This window comes from Sinocyclocheilus grahami, unplaced genomic scaffold, assembly GCF_001515645.1.
Source record: "Sinocyclocheilus grahami isolate Dianchi unplaced genomic scaffold, SAMN03320097.WGS_v1.1 scaffold655.1, whole genome shotgun sequence".
In the NCBI taxonomy this organism is placed as follows: domain Eukaryota; kingdom Metazoa; phylum Chordata; class Actinopteri; order Cypriniformes; family Cyprinidae; genus Sinocyclocheilus; species Sinocyclocheilus grahami.
In genome coordinates, this window is record NW_015505834.1 from 982,921 (window position 1) to 988,920 (window position 6,000).

Here is a 6,000-nt window from a genome sequence, read left to right on the forward strand (position 1 = left end):
TTGTTTCCGCATCAGATTTGGAGAAATGTAGCATTAAATGACTTGCTCACCAGTGGAGGCTCTGCAGTGAATGGGTGCCGTCAGAATGAGAGTCCAAACAGCTGATAAAAACATCACAATAATCCACACCACTCCAGTCCATCAATTAACATCACTCAAAGCCAAAAAGTTGCGTGTTTGTAAGAAACAAATATGTCATTAAGACGTTTTCAATTTCATTTTTAACTAACATGAGTCATCCATCCATATATTGGCTTCTCTAATGAAAAAGCCATCTTGTCTGAGTAGGACAGAAATTTGCACAGATGAAGCACCATTTAAACAGCTAAAACAGCTCTAAAGAAATATGTGGGTGCAATGTGAGAGGACAACAGGAGATTAACTTTAGCATTATTGGCATTATTATGGATTATAGACTCGTAATTTGGCCAGAAGCAACAGTTTAAAGAATTAGTTTTGTATAAAAATGCAGCATTTGTCTTCTTAAGCCATTAATTGATGGACTGGAGTGGTGCGGATTACTTGTGGATTATCGTGATGTTTTTATCAGCTGTTTGGACTCTCATTCTGACGGCACCCATTCACTGCAGAGCATCCACTGGTGTAAAGTGATCAGGTGATCTAATGCTAAATCTACAAATCGGGTAGCCTTAGGGTAATTTTTGGGTTAACTATTCCTTTAAGTTGAATGATTTTCTCAGCTGGGTCCAAACAAAATTGGACCTCACTGACTTGCATTGCAAGGACAGAAAAAAAAAATATATATAGATATATTTTTTGTAATCCACAGAAGAAATTTGTGTTTAAGCCAAAGTAAAAAAAAAAAAAGATGCCTCATTGCGTGTTCTGCAAAACCAAACCAAACAAAACAAAACAAAAAACGGTAACACTTTATTTCGATAGTCCACTTTCGACATTCTATTAGCAGTAAGTAACTTTGCAACTACATGTCAACTAGCAGTCATTAGAGTATTAGTAGACTATTTACTTAATATCTTCTAACACTTTCTTTTGATGGGTCAACAACATACAACATACTGACTATCAGAAATGTTGCAAGTATTTGTCAACTTATTCTACAAATCCTAAACCTACCCTAACAGTCTACTCTGAGAATTAGTAGACGTGTAGTTGCAAATGAATGAGAATTAGTTGACATGTAGTTGACATGTATTTACAAAGTTACTTGTAGTTAGTAGAATGTCTAAAGTGGACTATCGAAATAAAGTGTAACCCAAACAAAAAGAACATAGAGCAGATAAAATACATAAAATATTATTTAAATAATTATTTTTTTTAATTATCGCAATGTAACTGTTTAATAAATAAATGAACAAACAAATACAAATTAATACAATTTGTGATTTTGTACATTATTTTCAGTAGTTTTTACATCATTTTACCATAAAAATGCGTATTTTCTGATACATTGCTTTCAATCAAAATGTTGAAACCCATCACATGCTTACCACTGATAACAGAAAAACACAGCCTATCATCTGCATCAGTCATTCTACAAACAATTTTACCTCAGATTTCTGTTTAACACTGTGGGTATAGCGGCACACTACATAACTATTGTCTAACTGCACCAGTACTATGCAGCCCGGACTGTCACTTAATAATCAGTTCACAGGGCCTGCGACGGCCCTAGTTACAGCAATTTGCTGAGACATCAACACCTTTTATTTCTTTGACGTCAACTGATGCAGGTCAGTGAGATTCCTCAATATACTTTCAAACAGAAATATGTGCATGTTGTTTATTACAATAATTCCTTTGGTACAAGAATATGGATGATATTGCAACACCAGAAGGCAATACTTAAAAAGTAAGAAAGCGCAGCTCTATTGCTCCCTCCCCAGCTCTTGTAAAGTCCCTCAAACAGACATTTTACAGGCTTCACGTCTCTGACAGGAAATGGGAAAAAAGTATGTCAGAAACCCCTGGCACGGTCGCCACTTAAAAATAGCCGCTTCTCAAGACAAGTATAGCATCAAATAAAAGATACAATCCTATTAAAAAGCCCAAGAAGGGCCAGAAATTCCTATACTTAAAACACTAATGAACTACTTTTAACTTTTTCTCAAGAGCACACCAAAGCATCTGTTGATTTAACAAAATATTATGTCAGGGGACAATTATTAAAAGTTATTTTAATTATATAATTGTATTATAATCATGAATTATTATATACTTACTTTTTTCAGTGTTCAATTAATGACTTAAGTGAAAAACCTGCATGTCTGTAAGACGTTTTAACTTTAAACTGTCACTTCTGTCCAAAATAGTACAAAAAAAGAGTAAAAGAGTCCATAATCCATAATAAGGTTACCTTCAGTAAAAAGTCCATTTCGTTTTGTCTCTCACATCAAAACTCACCCACATATTTGTTTAGAACTGTTCTGGACTGTTTTGGCTTGTAAATGGTGCTTGATCTGTGCAGATTTCTCCCCTGATTCAGACGAGATGGCTTTAACCAGAAGTGAGAGTTTGAAGATCATCTTAATGATGGGTGTGTTTCATACAAACACACAGCTTTTGTCTTCACAGGACGTTAATTGCTGGACTGGAGTGGTGTGGATTGCTTGTGGATTATTGTGATGTTTTTGTCATCTGCTTGCACTCTCATTCTGACGGCACCCATTCACTGCAGAGAATCAAGTGATTTTATGCAACATTTATACAAATCTGTTTGGTAGTTGATTATAGAAAACATAATTTAAAACAATACGACTAAAGCAATGAAGTAAACTAGAAGATATATTCTGGTTTGTCTTAATACTCTTTTATACTCAAGCATTAAAATTAAATACAGACCCATGAAAAACATGTTACATTGGGGTTTTAGGAAAAAACAATGGAGGTCTTGTTACCAAAAATAACCAAAAACACATAGACAGACCACACTCTTTGAAAACACCACACTTTCCTGACCTTTCTTAAAACGTCTCCAGCATGTGGCTGCAATGTTTGGCACAGTGGCCAATGTCTGAACAGGTCAACGCAATGGGCATCACCCCAATCGTGACCATGTAAGTCCACTTCCTCCTCAGAGAAGGTTGAACTCAAGCCGATCTCGCAGCCTCCGTGTGACTCTGTAATTACCTTTGAAGAGGTCCAGTCACGGGTGAGCGTTGGCGGCGACAAACCAACACCATATGCATCTTCCAGGAAGCTTATGCTACAGGTTTACCCACTTACAGTGTTTAGAAAAAGGACAGGAAAGAATAATGATGGGTATAGGTCATATACATGCCTATAGTTCATATACATAGGTGTGTAGATGTCAATACGTTTGACTGTGTTGAAGCTCTTTTTGGGTCAATTGTGACAGCTGTTTTGATTTGACAGATAAATGGGAATTTGTGAAAAATCTTGCATTAGATGAACAAATGGACTTTTAACAAACTTCTGCCCACTATTATTGTCATTTCTGTGGTCTGCTATTGTTTGTTCATTTCTTTTTAGAGTTGTTTGTCCTACAGAGGACAGGCTATATCTTTTTCAAAGCAAGTTTAACCAAAGTAAGGAATTTTTAATGTATTTATGGAATAGATTTCTGGGTATACGCCTATGCATGATCTGACTTTTAAACATGATTATAAAAGCGTCTGGTTTTAAGCCTATGCATTATGATTTTTCCTGTTTAATATCCTGTTCAGCCTTGATTGTTTTTTGTTTCTTGTTTGTTTCTCCTCGCGACGATTGAAATAGCCACTCGGTTCTCCGCCTTATCCCGCCGAGATCTCCCCTTCTTCGAGCACGCCTGGGAATTTTGTGGGCTCATCACGGCGACGGCATTGGATGACGCCACCATAAATTCTGTTCTGGCTCTGGGCCAACTACCATCGCCCCGTGGCCCTCCCAGACACCAAGGGACTATGCTGGAGGGAAGTGATCTTCCGGTGTCTGGGGAGTGTCAAGCCCGTTAGCCACGCCGATGTCCTCTAACCAAAGGAAGAAAATGAGGAGAAAAAGACTGTCCTCCGCCCTCATCCTAGCCCCAGAGCTCGCCCCAGTGTCAGCTCCAGTCCCAGAGCTCGCTCCAGTGTCGGGTCCAGCCTCAGAGCTCGCTCCAGTGTCAGCTCCAGCCCCCGAGTTTAGCCCACGGAGGGCTCCAGTTCCTGAGTTTAGCCCACGGAGGGCTCCGGTCCCGAGTTTAGCCCACGGAGGGCTCCAGTCCCCGAGTTTAGCCCAGTGAGGGCTCCTGTCCCCGAGTTTAGCCCAGTGTGGGCTCCTGTCCCTGAGTTTAGCCTAGAGAGGGCTCCAGTCCCCGAGTTTAGCCCAGAGAGGGTTCCAGCCCCCGAGTTAAGCCCAAGGAGGGCTCCAGTTCCCATGTCCAGCCCAAGGAGGGCTCCAGTCCCCAAATCAAGCCCAGGGAGGGCCAGAGTTCCCGAGTTAGGCCTACAGAGGACGACATTCTGCCCAAGGATTTTTTTTGGGGGGGTGGGGGGTAGTAGGTGTCCGTCCGTGGAGGCTGGGCCGAGTGCTCCGCCATGGCTCCCCGTTGCGCCATGGCCTTCTGAACTGTCTGCTCCGCCATGACCTCCTAGTCTGCCTGCTCTGCCATGGCCTCCTGAACTGTCTGCTTCGCCATGGCCACCTAGTCTGCCTGATCCGCCCTGGAGGTATTCCCCGTGTCCCAGTCCTGCACCAGCCTCCAGGGCGCCCACCTCCCCTCCCTGGTGGAATTGTTACGTGTGGGACGTGCCTTCTGGGAGGGGGGAGTAATGTCAGACTCTGTTCTGTGTTTTGTGTGTTTTGCTCCCCATGTGTTCCTTATGTCCTTATTTGGTCTTCCTGTTTCCTGTTCCCATTATGTTCCCTGATTAGTTCCATTAGTTCCAGCTGTGTTATTAATTATCTTCATTTGCTCCTGTGTATTTAAAATGTTCCCGGTTCTTAGTTCTTCGTCTGGTATTGTGAATGTCTGTTGATGTCAACCTCTCCTGCTACGTGTGTTCTCCTGGTTCCTTTGATGTCATTAAAAATGTCCTTGTTGATGTACTCCTTTTTCCTCGCTCCGCGCACCCTCACAGTAGCACTGTGACAATTTGAACAGTGTGAACAGATATAAACAAATATACATATATAATATACATTTTTCAAAAACTTTCACTTTCCCAGTTCCATTATTTCAATCACAACAAGCAAATTTCCCCAGTTATTTTACATACTTTCCAATGAGACAACAGTGTATAAATAAGAAATGTAAAAAAGTAAACATCACCTTAACAGTACAGATTTTATTCTGCGTCATTTCCAATTGAGCTATAATTTTGTAAAATTATGCAGATGAAAAATTTATTTAATTGTGTATATTTAGGATGCACAAAATGCTAGCTATGAAAGCAAAGCAGAGAAATGGGCCATTTTATTAAAAAATATGTTGAAGATGTAATTTCTACCATAAAATGTTTTTACACAATACATGATTAAAGATGTGGGCAGGATTCTTTAAAAGTATATAGATAGATAGAGATAGATATAGATGTTTGTGTGTGTGCGTGTGCTTTCAGAAAATTCATCTTATATTGTTATTTGTAAATGATGTATGCTAAAAAACGTATCACATATTTGCACATTTGACAACAACAGTTGTGTTTATGAATTATGAGTCCAAAAATATTGATAATGCTTCTAATTATATATATATATATGAGCATTCAACAGTTGAGTATATAGTGTTTAAACATATAGTGTAATACAAGAATAAAGCTCATAAAACATGTATTCCCTCTCCTATAGTAAAGAATGCGCTCAACATATATAATTTATGCTTTTAGTTTCATGAAAATGTAACATCATCTCTCGCCATAGGCAACACATTTTAAGCAGCACAAAACAACTACACATTTACAGTTATGTAACAAGCAGCTAAAATATATGCCGCACATACACAAATTTAGTGTGCCAGTTGTCTTTAAAGTTGTAAAAACGTCCTTGTTGATGTACTCCTTGTCTCCTCGTTCCTGGCTCCGTGCTCCCTCACAGCAG